Below are 15,670 nucleotides of genomic sequence, written 5' to 3'. Positions count from 1 at the left end.
CTGTAGATGTGTGAACGGCGGTGGTGTAGGCGAACAGGGCATAGGGGAGGTGTTCGTCCCAGTCCTGTTGATTCGCGGCCGCCATGCGTTTAAGCTTCCCGGCCAGAGTCTGGTTCATCCTCTCTACCATCCCGTTTGCCTGGGGGTGATATGCCGTGGTTCGGTCCTTCTGGATCCCGAACTCTCGGCACAGCGCCTGGAATAGTTCGGCCTCGAATTCACTACCCTGGTCGGTAATGACTCGTTCGGGGATCCCGCACTTAAGTACGTAGTTTTCCACGAAGGCCCGGGCCACTACGAGGGCTGTTTTATCCGGGATAGCCACCGCCACGGGGTAGCGGGTGAAGTACTCCACCGCTACAAGAATATATCGGTTGCCCCGGTGGGATCGTGGAAAGGGCCCCTGCAAGTCGATTCCGACCAACTGATTCGTCCGACTGACTCGGAACGGCCTCAGGGGTACCTGGTACCTCGCCGGCTTTTGCCCACACTGCTGGCAGGCCCGGCAGCCCTGCACCCAGGCGGCCACATCTTGTGCCAATTTAGGCCAGAGATACTGGCGACGCAGAGTCTCCCGGGTGCGCCGTTCCCCATCATGGCCCCCGAGCGGGTGGTCGTGTACCAGTCGTAGTAGTTGGGGTCGCACATGGGCGGGAACGCAGATGCACCCAGGCTGCCCAGCGTCGGCCAGTTCCCTCACCACCCCGTTTTCCACACACAACCGGGCATACAAACCGCTCCAGAGCCCTGGTAGTGCATCCTCCTTCTCTCGCAGTGCCGCCTCCACCGCCGCCAGATCCGGATCTCGCTGCTGGGTCTGTCTCAGCTGCTCGTCGTTCAGGCCCGGGAAGGCGCAGCCGACGTCCTCCTGGATCCGTCCGATCGGGTCCCGAGCTGCGGGTCCCGCGCTTGCCGGGCGGTCGACGGGATCCTCGGTGCCACCTGCAAGGGTCTCTGTGGCGCACACTGCACTCTCTCTCGCTGGGGGGGGGTCAGTGGCCGCGGCCTCTCGGGGGTCCGTTGCCTGCCGGCAGCGTCCCCCCGTGAAACACGGGCAGGCCTCCTCCGCCCTCGTCTCGGCGAACACCGTGGGTCGCCTCGACAAGGCGTCCGCGTTTGCGTGCGTCCGGCCAGCCCGATACTCGATTTGCAGGTTGTACTCCTGCAACTGCGCCAACCACCGGGCCATCTGCCCCCGCGGCTCCTTGAATGTAAGAAGGAACTGCAGAGCATAATGGTCAGTGCGTACGCGACATCTCCTGCCGTACAAATACGGCCGGAACTGTTTGCATGCGAAAATTACGGCGTACAACTCTTGGCGGGTCACGCAATAGTTCAGCTCGGCCCCACTCAAGGTCCGGCTGGCGTACGCGATGACTCGTTCCGTCCCATCCTGTACCTGTGACAACACCGCGCCCAGCCCGCTGCTGCAGGCGTCGGTGTCCAAAATAAAATCGGTGGTAAAATCGGGGAAAGCGAGGGTGGGGGCGTGGGTGAGGTGATCTTTGAGAGTGGTGAAGGCCGTCTGGCAGGCCCCCGTCCACTGGTAGGGGTGCTTAGGGGAGGTGAGTTGGGTGAGAGGGCGTGCAATCTCACTGAATCCCTTTACAAATCGACGATAATAGGTGGCGAGCCCCAAAAATGATCTGATCTCCGTCAGATTCCTTGGCCGTGGCCACTCCACTACGGCGCGTACCTTCTCCGGATCGGTGTGCACGCCTGCCTCGCTGACGCGATGCCCGAGGTACCCCACCTCGCGTTGTGCGATGTAACACTTACGTGGCTTGAGCTTGAGATGAGCCGCTCGCAGTCGCTGGAACACCTCTCGAAGCCTGGACCAATGCTCAGACAAAGATCTACTGAACACTATCACATCGTCCAAGTAAATCAGGCACTGTTCCCACTGCAAGCCCCGCATCACCAACTCCATCAACCGCTGGAACGTCGCGGGCGCGTTAGTGAGTCCGAACGGCAACACTCGAAACTCAAACAGGCCCATCGGGGTGGTGAATGCTGTTTTTGGCCGATCCTCCTCCGTCATCTCCACCTGCCAGTACCCGGACGCGAGATCGAGGGTGGAAAAATACCGCGCTCCTGCGAGACTGTCGAAGGTGTCGTCGATGCGTGGGATGGGAAAAGCGTCGCCGAGGGTGACTGCGTTCAATTTTCGGTAATCAACGCAGAACCGAGTCGATCCGTCCTTTTTCGTTACCAGTACCACCGGGGCAGACCAAGGGCTCGCGGAGGGCTGGATTATGTTATCGCGTAGCATATCCGTGACTGCCTCTTTGATCTGGGTCCGTTCAGGCGCGCCCACTCGGTATGCGGGGAGTTTGATGGGTCGGGCTGCACCTGTGTCAATTTGGTGCTTGACCAGGTCGGTCCGGCCCACGTCCGAATCGTGCTCACTGAACACGCGCAGCTGATCGGCCTCCCCCTTAGGTAAGGCTGCCCAAGGCACATGTAACGCATCCTGCAGGGGAACAATCTCGGCTCGGGGGGTCGGGCCGACCCGCCAGGCCAGATCCTGGCTGTCCTCGGGGCGGCCAGGGTCCTCCGCCCAGAGTGCGAACACCGAGTCGTTCGAGTGGCGAGCGTGCAGGGGGTGTACGGTGGCTACCGGGGTGCGTCGTCGTATCATTGCCGGGGTACTGTGTGGGTTAAACACACGTATAAACAATCGGTCCCCATCTGCGTTTACCAACGTGGCGGATCCCACTATCCCATACCGTTTTGCCAACTCCGGGTGAGGAGTTAGCATTACCTCTCCTGATGGTCGGAGCGCGGGGTCGGTGGGGGATGTTGCCACCGGCACCAGCATCTCGGTGAGTGGGTCGATGGTGACTGCCGTCGCCAGGATAGCGACCACAGGTGCGAAGCGGGGGCGCGTTGGTTCTCGTCCCAGGAACGGTATCCGCTCGCCGTTGCTCTCCATGGTGGCGCATCGCTGGCGGGGTTGCACGTTGAGTCCCAGCCGTTCTAAGAGGTCGGTACCTGCGATACACTCGTGACACAACGCACTCGACACGTAGAACTCCTGGGTGCACACCTGACTGCCTATGCGGACCTCTAGGGTGGCTCTCCCCAGCAGCCCCATTCCGGCTCCGCTCGCCGTGTGCAGCGCGCGGTCCGGTGCCTGCAGGTGACGCACGTCGACCCCGATCGCGCTGCAGTGCGCTGCGCTCACGAGCGAGGCCACCGCCCCCGTGTCCAGCAGAATTCGGGTACGCACTCCGTTTACCTCCCCTTCCACGAGCGACGTGGCCCCCGTGATCCCCGCCACCAGCTCCCGTAGCCAGTCGCCAGGAGTCACCGTTTCCGTGGGCGTTGTTGTTGGAACCTGTGTGGAGATCACTCGCTCGCCATTATTATTACAGCTGGTTTGGGTCGGGTCCACGTCGATTTCATCCCCCGGTGGTCCCCTCTCTAGGGGGGGCTTAGTGTTTGACCTATGCATCGGCCTCGCACGGGCGAGCTGAGGGCAGTCCCTCATGAGATGCCCTCGACGGTCGCACACATAGCACGTCCTGGGAGGAGTGGCGGCTCTGTGGCGAACTTTCTGCCCACTCCCTCCTCCCCCCGTGCGCTGTTGCTCATACTCTGCTTCTAGTCGGGCTATCCTTCCAGTTAGCCCTCCTACCGCGGAGTCTAGGTCCCCCATTTCGGATCGGATGGTCTCAACGGAGGATTGCAATTGGGTCATATTTTTGTTCGTTTCCTCGCGTACCTGGGTTACCTGGCCGGAGACATCCTTTATACCCGTTTGTATACCGGCAACCCATCCCGGGGTTGTCTCGCGGGACACTGGAGGTGCTCTTTCCCGGCCCCTTACCGTCCTCGCGAGCTCCTGTTCCTCCTCCTCGTCTTCCGAGAGCAGGCTCGCAATGGCGCGCTCTCGTCCCAGCCCCCGGAGCTGCGCGCGTTTGCTGTGAATTCTTTCACACTTACGTGCGCGCTCGACAAGGGTGTTAAAGGGAAGACGTGGGCAGCTCATGTCTGGCTGCCACCACGCCGTGCGAGACAGGTACCGCTGGATTTTCTCGGCAGCCAGTTCCTCAATAACCTCAGTTGCGTACCCCGGGCGTGCGATCTTTGTTAACTCGCGCACATCCTCGGCGTAATCACGGAGATCTTCGCCAGGTTGGCGACGGCGCGCCTCTAAGGCCGATTTTGCTTCCTCCTCGTCACGTGTGCCAAAACGCTGATCGAGTCGGCGCATCAGCTCCTCTAGCTGTGTCTGTGCGCTCGCGGGTAACGCTTCTACAAAATCGGCTGCCCGCCCATCAAGATTCATATTAAGTTGACGTACTGCCTGCGCGTCCGTCCATCCATTAATTTCCTTGGCCCCTAAGAGATTGCGGGCGAATGCCTTCCACGAAGGGGCCCCCCGGCCGGTAAATATCAGTCTTATTTTAGCGTGAGGTAACGCGGGGGTCCGTACCGCTTCCGACACCAATTTGTGGGGGTCGCTAGCCCCCGAGATCCCTCCCTCGATAATACTAACGGCCGGACTAACATCATCAATCGCCCCCCCGCTGCTAAGCGAACCGCCGCTAGGCTCCTTACCCAGGGTGTGGGAGCCGTCACCCGAGGATTCCCCTCCACCGCGGGTCCGCGTAGCAGGCATGGATAACCACGCACGCGCACACCCACACACAGCTCTGCACGGCACTCACCCAACCCTGACCACTCACGTTAGGATCGCGCACCTGTGTTACACACGTCGTGAACGTGCGCGCACACACGCATACAGCTCCACACGCGATACCCACTCCTGCGCCGCTCTGCGCCGCGCTGGCCGCCCACGTTACGATCGCGCACCTTGGGCACGCCGATTACGCACGCCGAGAGCTTACGCAAGTAACGAGCGCACGCAAGCGGGGCACACGCCGACACGACGACTCGTCCCCTCCCCCACTCGCGCGTGCACGTCAACACAAATATCGTACAAGGACGATTCTCCTCTCACACGGCTGCGTAGTCACGCCAACACACCAAAAGTGCTCTCCCCGGGCGTTAACGCACACACCTCCGTACCCGCACAATCGTACAGAGACCACGGCCTTTATGCGTACAACGACCACACACTCGCGAATGCAATGCACGCTAATACCACGTTCCAAAAACACCCAACAACACGGTTTTGTTACTACGCTCGAGATTTTATTAGCCCTTGCTAACCAACCGAGCCACCCGAGTGTGTGTGCGGGACAGCAAGGCGCTTCTAACCCACACTCTGGTGCCGTGTAGCCCTATTCTATGCTGCGCTCTCTGCTAAACCGCTTTCCTACTCGTCCTTACCCCGAACTAACCCTCTCCTACGGATCCTACCCTCCGCTCTGAGGTGTTGTAAGGCGCGCAACACGATACCGTCTGTAGTCCTTGGTGACCTTGCGGCGCTCAGATCGTCCTGCAGACAATCTAGCGGCTCGCCCGATGACTCCTTCGTCGCTGACCCCGTGTCCAAACTCCAGAAGAAGAGAGTTCCCTACTGCCCCTGCGTTTTCTTTTAAACTATTCACATCAAAGGCTAGGCGCCCCCGTCCCGACCGCCTTGGTCTCTCGACCAATCCTGAGCCTAGGATTTCCCGCTCTTTTGCGATCCCGCCGGCCTTTGAACTTTCGACCAATCAGTCGTCCCGGGTCCTGATCCCAGCTATCTGCCTTGCTGACCCGTGTTTGTGTTTGTATGCGTTTCTAACTGCGGGGCTCTCTGAGCTCGCCGTGGTCGTGCGATCTCAAATCCGCCCACGGCGCCGCAGTGTTACTTGGCCTGGGAAGGGTCCTGTCCAATTCCCTGGCCCTGAGAAACCGTGGGGTAACCCCCCTAGGGGGCCCTCGGGTGAAAACTCAGGGTAGGTGACCCGACCACGAGGCCCTACGTGGGTGCGGGTGCGTGTTTATGTGGGGGGGGGTGATGGGGGGCAGTGCGGCGGTGGAAGCCGGGCGGCTCCCTGGCTCGGCCGAGCGGCCCCGTCGCTGTGGCACCACATTTGCAATAGGGTGGCGATGTTGCTACACGGACGGACGGACGGACGATATAATCTATTGTAGGCTGGTCCACTTCGTTGCTACCAGTATAAAGAAGTGCATAAACCATTCTACGACTCCTCTTCACATGCGCGTGGAATGAATGATTCTTGCATTCGTTCTAGATTTGAAGCTTTCGTGACTGCAATGATTCATACTCTTAGGTTTTTTTCGGTAAAGTCACGTAGGTAAAACATCAATAATACATAATTTAAATAATATAAATAATAATTTAAATAATAAATCAGGGGGGGGCAGAGGGGGGGGGGCCATATCTGAATGTGGTTGCCGGGGAGTGGCGTGGGGTGTCGGGGCTAAAAGGGAACAAATGAGCACATCAGCTCAGGGTTGTGGCCAGTGTTAGCTGATAGTAAGCATAAAAGTACTGGTAAACGCTGGGGATGTCAACACTCGGTAAAGTATAATATTACCTGTCAAATAAGATGGTACAAATATGTGTAGTTAAATATTTTTACATGGTTAATAACATCTTTCCAATGATTACTCATTCGTGTTACTTAGTGCAGTAAATACGTGTTACTTATTGCAGTAAAAACAACTCATCGCATGAACCATCCTGCGCTCCTAGAATATCAACTCTGTCGGTGCATTAAACGTAAGATTATATATGTTCTTTAAACATTCGACTGCGGAGTCACTTGAGTTGAATTTGAGTGGTGATAATTGTGCACCGTGCCTCGATCTTGTTCAAGGCGCGCGACCCTTCTGCAGTGCGTGAGCTACTCACCTCTTGCCACGTAACATGTTAAACTTTCTATTTAATGTCGGTTAATTTTGAGTAATTTTCTTCAGTTTGTTGTCCATCTGAAAATCCATATATTTATTAATTTCAAAGTTCGATTAAAACGTCCAGTTAAAAGTTCGGTGACAAGGGACGGTTGGCATGGCGCGCAGTCCTCACCATAGCGCGAGAGGAGGAATCGCGAGCGCGCGAGGCAAAACTTAAATAGAAAATATTTCGTTGGAATTAAATATGAGTAGTCTGTTGAAGCATCTTGTCTTGCAAAACATTCGAGTGTGTTTTAAATAGTGTTCATCATTAACACTTTTGAAAAACGACAATCATCATATCTCGCCCTGACCGAACAATGTCTCCCAAATGTTGGTTGTTCACTTGTTTTGAATTATAATTTATATCGTGAGCATTGTCGTATATTGCATAAGTAACGTACATTAAAGAAGTGATCTTGTGGTGCCACAGCGACGGGGCCGCTCGGCCGAGCCAGGGAGCCGCCCGGCTTCCACCGCCGCACTGCCCCCCATCACCCCCCCCCACATAAACACGCACCCGCACCCACGTAGGGCCTCGTGGTCGGGTCACCTACCCTGAGTTTTCACCCGAGGGCCCCCTAGGGGGGTTACCCCACGGTTTCTCAGGGCCAGGGAATTGGACAGGACCCTTCCCAGGCCAAGTAACACTGCGGCGCCGTGGGCGGATTTGAGATCGCACGACCACGGCGAGCTCAGAGAGCCCCGCAGTTAGAAACGCATACAAACACAAACACGGGTCAGCAAGGCAGATAGCTGGGATCAGGACCCGGGACGACTGATTGGTCGAAAGTTCAAAGGCCGGCGGGATCGCAAAAGAGCGGGAAATCCTAGGCTCAGGATTGGTCGAGAGACCAAGGCGGTCGGGACGGGGGCTCCTAGCCTTTGATGTGAATAGTTTAAAAGAAAACGCAGGGGCAGTAGGGAACTCTCTTCTTCTGGAGTTTGGACACGGGGTCAGCGACGAAGGAGTCATCGGGCGAGCCGCTAGATTGTCTGCAGGACGATCTGAGCGCCGCAAGGTCACCAAGGACTACAGACGGTATCGTGTTGCGCGCCTTACAACACCTCAGAGCGGAGGGTAGGATCCGTAGGAGAGGGTTAGTTCGGGGTAAGGACGAGTAGGAAAGCGGTTTAGCAGAGAGCGCAGCATAGAATAGGGCTACACGGCACCAGAGTGTGGGTTAGAAGCGCCTTGCTGTCCCGCACACACACACGGGTGGCTCGGTTGGTTAGCAAGGGCTAATAAAATCTCGAGCGTAGTAACAAAACCGTGTTGTTGGGTGTTTTTGGAACGTGGTATTAGCGTGCACTGCATTCGCGAGTGTGTGGTCGTTGTACGCATAAAGGCCGTGGTCTCTGTACGATTGTGCGGGTACGGAGGTGTGTGCGTTAACGCCCGGGGAGAGCACTTTTGGTGTGTTGGCGTGACTACGCAGCCGTGTGAGAGGAGAATCGTCCTTGTACGATATTTGTGTTGACGTGCACGCGCGAGTGGGGGAGGGGACGAGTCGTCGTGTCGGCGTGTGCCCCGCTTGCGTGCGCTCGTTACTTGCGTAAGCTCTCGGCGTGCGTAATCGGCGTGCCCAAGGTGCGCGATCGTAACGTGGGCGGCCAGCGCGGCGCAGAGCGGCGCAGGAGTGGGTATCGCGTGTGGAGCTGTATGCGTGTGTGCGCGCACGTTCACGACGTGTGTAACACAGGTGCGCGATCCTAACGTGAGTGGTCAGGGTTGGGTGAGTGCCGTGCAGAGCTGTGTGTGGGTGTGCGCGTGCGTGGTTATCCATGCCTGCTACGCGGACCCGCGGTGGAGGGGAATCCTCGGGTGACGGCTCCCACACCCTGGGTGAGGAGCCTAGCGGCGGTTCGCTTAGCAGCGGGGGGGCGATTGATGATGTTAGTCCGGCCGTTAGTATTATCGAGGGAGGGATCTCGGGGGCTAGCGACCCCCACAAATTGGTGTCGGAAGCGGTACGGACCCCCGCGTTACCTCACGCTAAAATAAGACTGATATTTACCGGCCGGGGGGCCCCTTCGTGGAAGGCATTCGCCCGCAATCTCTTAGGGGCCAAGGAAATTAATGGATGGACGGACGCGCAGGCAGTACGTCAACTTAATATGAATCTTGATGGGCGGGCAGCCGATTTTGTAGAAGCGTTACCCGCGAGCGCACAGACACAGCTAGAGGAGCTGATGCGCCGACTCGATCAGCGTTTTGGCACGCGTGACGAGGAGGAAGCAAAATCGGCCTTAGAGGCGCGCCGTCGCCAACCTGGCGAAGATCTCCGTGATTACGCCGAGGATGTGCGCGAGTTAACAAAGATCGCACGCCCGGGGTACGCAACTGAGGTTATTGAGGAACTGGCTGCCGAGAAAATCCAGCGGTACCTGTCTCGCACGGCGTGGTGGCAGCCAGACATGAGCTGCCCACGTCTTCCCTTTAACACCCTTGTCGAGCGCGCACGTAAGTGTGAAAGAATTCACAGCGAACGCGCGCAGCTCCGGGGGCTGGGACGAGAGCGCGCCATTGCGAGCCTGCTCTCGGAAGACGAGGAGGAGGAACAGGAGCTCGCGAGGACGGTAAGGGGCCGGGAAAGAGAACCTCCAGTGTCCCGCGAGACAACCCCGGGATGGGTTGCCGGTATACAAACGGGTATAAAGGATGTCTCCGGCCAGGTAACCCAGGTACGCGAGGAAACGAACAAAAATATGACCCAATTGCAATCCTCCGTTGAGACCATCCGATCTGAAATGGGGGACCTACGCGCCACGGTGGGAGGGTTATCTGGGAGGGTAGCCCGACTAGAGGCGGAGGGTGGACAGCGGCGTAATGGGGGGGGAGGGAGTGGGCGGGGGGCCCACTACGGAGCCGCCCCCCCTCCCCGGGCATGTTATATGTGCGATCGCCGAGGGCATCTAGTGAGAGACTGTCCTGAAATCACCCGAGCTAGGCAGGCGCGGGGGTTAAACTCCAACGCCTCCTAGTGAGCGGACCAACTAGGGGTGCAATCGACGCGGTCCCGATACAAATAGACGGTAATGGTAATAATGGCGAGCGAGTGATCTCCACACAGGTTCCAACAACAACGCCCACGGAAACGGTGACTCCTGGCGACTGGCTACGGGAGCTGGTGGCGGGGATCACGGGGGCCACGTCGCTGGTGGAAGGGGAGGTACACGGAGTGCGTACCCGAATTCTGCTGGACACGGGGGCGGTGGCCTCGCTCGTGAGCGCAGCGCACTGCAGCGCGATCGGGGTCGACGTGCGTCACCTGCAGGCACCGGACCGCGCGCTGCACACGGCGAGCGGAGCCGGAATGGGGCTGCTGGGGAGAGCCACCCTAGAGGTCCGCATAGGAAACCAGGTGTGCACACAGGAATTCTACGTTTCGAGTGTGTTGTGCCACGAGTGCATTGCAGGAACGGACCTCCTGGAAAAGTTGGGACTTAACGTACAGCCCCGGCAACGATGCGCTACGGTGGAGGGCAGCGGGGAGCGGATTCCGTTCCTAGGACGGGAGCCGAATCGCCCACGCTTCACACCCGTGGCCGCTACGCTGGTGTCGGCCGTCACCATCGGGCCTCTCGCCGAGATGCTGGTGCCAGTGGCAACCCTCTCCACCGACCCAACCCACCGACCATCGGGCGAGGTAATGCTGACTCCTCACCCGGAGTTGGCATCGCGATACGGGGTGGTAGGGTCAGCCACACTGGTAAACGCAGATGGGGGCCGGCTGTTTATACGTGTGTTTAACCCACACAGTACCCCGGCAATGATACGACGACGCACCCCGGTAGCCACCGTACACCCCCTGCACGCTCGCCACTCGAACGACTCGGTGTTCGCACTCTGGGCGGAGGACCCTGGCCGCCCCGAGGACAGCCAGGATCTGGCCTGGCGGGTCGGCCCGACCCCCCGAGCCGAGATTGTTCCCCTGCAGGATGCGTTACATGTGCCTTGGGCAGCCTTACCTAAGGGGGAGGCCGATCAGCTGCGCGGGTTATTGCGGGAGTACGCCGACGTGTTCAGTGAGCACGATTCGGACGTGGGCCGGACCGACCTGGTCAAGCACCAAATTGACACAGGTGCAGCCCGACCCATCAAACTCCCCGCATACCGAGTGGGCGCGCCTGAACGGACCCAGATCAAAGAGGCAGTCACGGATATGCTACGCGATAACATAATCCAGCCCTCCGCGAGCCCTTGGTCTGCCCCGGTGGTACTGGTAACGAAAAAGGACGGATCGACTCGGTTCTGCGTTGATTACCGAAAATTGAACGCAGTCACCCTCGGCGACGCTTTTCCCATCCCACGCATCGACGACACCTTCGACAGTCTCGCAGGAGCGCGGTATTTTTCCACCCTCGATCTGGCGTCCGGTTACTGGCAGGTGAAGATGACGGAGGAGGATCGGCCAAAAACAGCATTCACCACCCCGATGGGCCTGTTTGAGTTTCGAGTGTTGCCGTTCGGACTCACTAACGCGCCCGCGACGTTCCAGCGGTTGATGGAGTTGGTGATGCGGGGCTTGCAGTGGGAACAGTGCCTGATTTACCTGGACGACGTAATAGTGTTCAGTAGGTCGCTGTCCGAACACTGGTCCAGGCTGCGGGAAGTATTCCAGCGACTGCGAGCAGCCCATCTCAAGCTCAAGCCACGTAAGTGTTACATTGCGCAACGCGAGGTGGGGTACCTCGGACACCGAGTCAGCGAGGCAGGGGTGAGCACCGATCCCGAGAAGGTGCGTGCCGTAGTGGATTGGCCGCGGCCGAGGAACCTGACGGAGATCAGGTCATTCTTGGGACTCGCCACTTATTACCGTCGATTTGTAAAGGGATTCAGTGAGATTGCACGCCCCCTCACCCAACTCACCTCCCCTAAGAACCCCTATCAGTGGTCGGAGGCCTGCCAGACGGCTTTCACCACACTCAAAGACCACCTCACCCACACCCCCACCTTGGCTTTCCCAGATTTCACCACCGATTTTATTTTGGACACTGACGCCTGCAGCAGTGGGCTGGGCGCGGTGCTGTCGCAAGTGCAGGGTGGGACGGAGCGGGTCATCGCATACGCCAGTCGGACCCTGAGCGGGGCCGAACTGAACTATTGTGTAACCCGTCAGGAACTGTATGCTGTAATTTTCGCGTGTAAACAGTTCCGACCGTACTTGTACGGCAGGAAATGTCGTGTGCGCACCGATCATTATGCACTGCAGTTCCTCCTTACATTCAAGGAACCGCGGGGGCAGATGGCTCGATGGCTGGCGCAGCTGCAGGAGTACAACCTGCAGATCGAGTACCGAGCGGGGCGAACACACGCGAACGCGGACGCCTTGTCAAGACGGCCCGCGGTGCGCGCTGAGACGAGGGAGGGAGACGCCTGCCCGTGCTTCACGGGGGGACGCTGCCGCCAGGCAGCAGAACCCAAGGAGCGCGCGGAAACTAAACTCCCCCCCCCGAGAGAGAGTGCAGTGTGCGCCGCAGGAACCCCTGCAGAAGGAGCCCGGGGACAGACGGATCATCCCACCCCAACCGGGCGGATCCAAGAGGATGTCGGCTGCGCCTTCCCGGGCTTGGACGACGAGCAGCTGCGACAAACCCAGCAGCGGGATCCGGATCTGGCGGCGGTGGAGGCGGCACTGCGAGAGAGGAAGGATGCACTACCAGGGCCCTGGAGCGGTTTGTATGCCCGGTTGTGTGTAGAAAACGGGGGTGGTGAGGGAACTGGCCGACGCTGGGCAGCCGGGGTGCATCTGCGTTCCCGCCCATGTGCGGCCCCAACTACTACGACTGGTACACGACCACCCGCTCGGGGGCCATGATGGGGAACGGCGCACCCGGGAGACTCTGCGTCGCCAGTATCTCTGGCCTAAATTAGCGCAAGATGTGGCCGCCTGGGTGCAGGGCTGCCGGGCCTGTCAGCAGTGTGGGCAAAAGCCGGCGAGGTACCAGGTACCCCTGAGGCCGTTCCGAGTCAGTCGGACGAATCAGTTGGTCGGAATCGACCTGCAGGGGCCCTTTCCACGATCCCACCGGGGCAACCGATATATTCTTGTAGCGGTGGAGTACTTCACCCGCTACCCCGTGGCGGTGGCTATCCCGGATAAAACAGCCCTCGTAGTGGCCCGGGCCTTCGTGGAAAACTACGTACTTAAGTGCGGGATCCCCGAACGAGTCATTACCGACCAGGGTAGTGAATTCGAGGCCGAACTATTCCAGGCGCTGTGCCGAGAGTTCGGGATCCAGAAGGACCGAACCACGGCATATCACCCCCAGGCGAACGGGATGGTAGAGAGGATGAACCAGACTCTGGCCGGGAAGCTTAAACGCATGGCGGCCGCGAATCAACAGGACTGGGACGAACACCTCCCCTATGCCCTGTTCGCCTACACCACCGCCGTTCACACATCTACAGGACAGACCCCGTTCCTAATGATGTTTGGTCGCGAGTCTCGCCTGCCCGCAGATCTGCTGTTCGGTGTCCCTCCGCCGCAACGGGAGGAAGGGAGCCACCCCATGGAGCACTTGCTGGAGACCCTGCGAGAGGCCAGGGGCCGAGCCTACCCGCACGGAGAGGCCGCGCACCAGCGGCAAGAGCAGGGCGCCCGACCCCGTATGGAGCCCCCCTTCTACACTGCGGGCTCCGAGGTGTGGCTGTACACTCCCCGCGTCGGTGCCGGACAGGTGGGGAAGCTGACCACCTACTGGCGAGGACCCTGGATTGTGAGACGGCAGATCTCACCATGGACGGTGCTGATTCAGGGAGGAGAGAGGGGCCAGGAGATGGTGGTCAACATCCGCCGACTGAAGCCGTGGCGAGCAGCCCCCGAGGGGGGGAGCCCCGCCGTCCAAGTACCCCGAAACCCCGGGGTCCCCCCACTTCCCGTGCCCGGGGGCCTCGCGCAGTATATGGGCCCCACGGAGCCCCGGGCTCCGAGGGGCCCCGGGCGGGGCCGGGGGCGACGAGGACGGCGACCCTTAAACCCCACCGCCTCTGAGTTTGTCCCCCAGCCCGCAGGTGCCGGAGACCGAGGGGAGCCGTTGGAATGGAGGAGGAGACCACCGCCGGAGCCCCAGGATACGGAGCCGCCACCCCCGAGGCCAGCCACAAGGGCCGGGCGAATCCCGCGGACCCCGCGGCAATACCTCGTGGGGGCAACCCAGGCGAGGTGCTCCAGTCAACCCGGGACGGGGACTGGCACCCCGGGGGGCTATGTGGTGCCACAGCGACGGGGCCGCTCGGCCGAGCCAGGGAGCCGCCCGGCTTCCACCGCCGCACTGCCCCCCATCACCCCCCCCACATAAACACGCACCCGCACCCACGTAGGGCCTCGTGGTCGGGTCACCTACCCTGAGTTTTCACCCGAGGGCCCCCTAGGGGGGTTACCCCACGGTTTCTCAGGGCCAGGGAATTGGACAGGACCCTTCCCAGGCCAAGTAACACTGCGGCGCCGTGGGCGGATTTGAGATCGCACGACCACGGCGAGCTCAGAGAGCCCCGCAGTTAGAAACGCATACAAACACAAACACGGGTCAGCAAGGCAGATAGCTGGGATCAGGACCCGGGATGACTGATTGGTCGAAAGTTCAAAGGCCGGCGGGATCGCAAAAGAGCGGGAAATCCTAGGCTCAGGATTGGTCGAGAGACCAAGGCGGTCGGGACGGGGGCTCCTAGCCTTTGATGTGAATAGTTTAAAAGAAAACGCAGGGGCAGTAGGGAACTCTCTTCTTCTGGAGTTTGGACACGGGGTCAGCGACGAAGGAGTCATCGGGCGAGCCGCTAGATTGTCTGCAGGACGATCTGAGCGCCGCAAGGTCACCAAGGACTACAGACGGTATCGTGTTGCGCGCCTTACAACACCTCAGAGCGGAGGGTAGGATCCGTAGGAGAGGGTTAGTTCGGGGTAAGGACGAGTAGGAAAGCGGTTTAGCAGAGAGCGCAGCATAGAATAGGGCTACACGGCACCAGAGTGTGGGTTAGAAGCGCCTTGCTGTCCCGCACACACACACGGGTGGCTCGGTTGGTTAGCAAGGGCTAATAAAATCTCGAGCGTAGTAACAAAACCGTGTTGTTGGGTGTTTTTGGAACGTGGTATTAGCGTGCACTGCATTCGCGAGTGTGTGGTCGTTGTACGCATAAAGGCCGTGGTCTCTGTACGATTGTGCGGGTACGGAGGTGTGTGCGTTAACGCCCGGGGAGAGCACTTTTGGTGTGTTGGCGTGACTACGCAGCCGTGTGAGAGGAGAATCGTCCTTGTACGATATTTGTGTTGACGTGCACGCGCGAGTGGGGGAGGGGACGAGTCGTCGTGTCGGCGTGTGCCCCGCTTGCGTGCGCTCGTTACTTGCGTAAGCTCTCGGCGTGCGTAATCGGCGTGCCCAAGGTGCGCGATCGTAACGTGGGCGGCCAGCGCGGCGCAGAGCGGCGCAGGAGTGGGTATCGCGTGTGGAGCTGTATGCGTGTGTGCGCGCACGTTCACGACGTGTGTAACACAGGTGCGCGATCCTAACGTGAGTGGTCAGGGTTGGGTGAGTGCCGTGCAGAGCTGTGTGTGGGTGTGCGCGTGCGTGGTTATCCATGCCTGCTACGCGGACCCGCGGTGGAGGGGAATCCTCGGGTGACGGCTCCCACACCCTGGGTGAGGAGCCTAGCGGCGGTTCGCTTAGCAGCGGGGGGGGCGATTGATGATGTTAGTCCGGCCGTTAGTATTATCGAGGGAGGGATCTCGGGGGCTAGCGACCCCCACAATCTTCGTGATAATGTATCAACTATATGCATGTAAGTATGAACGTTACGGGAGTAATCGAGCCCAAAGGCAGGCGTGATAAACACAGTGAGTATGGTGGCTGT

This window comes from Lampetra planeri, chromosome 3, assembly GCF_965212315.1.
Source record: "Lampetra planeri chromosome 3, kcLamPlan1.2.h2, whole genome shotgun sequence".
In the NCBI taxonomy this organism is placed as follows: Eukaryota; Metazoa; Chordata; class Hyperoartia; order Petromyzontiformes; family Petromyzontidae; genus Lampetra; species Lampetra planeri.
The sequence above is the reverse complement of the archived record's forward strand: the minus strand, read 5'-3'. Positions refer to the sequence as shown.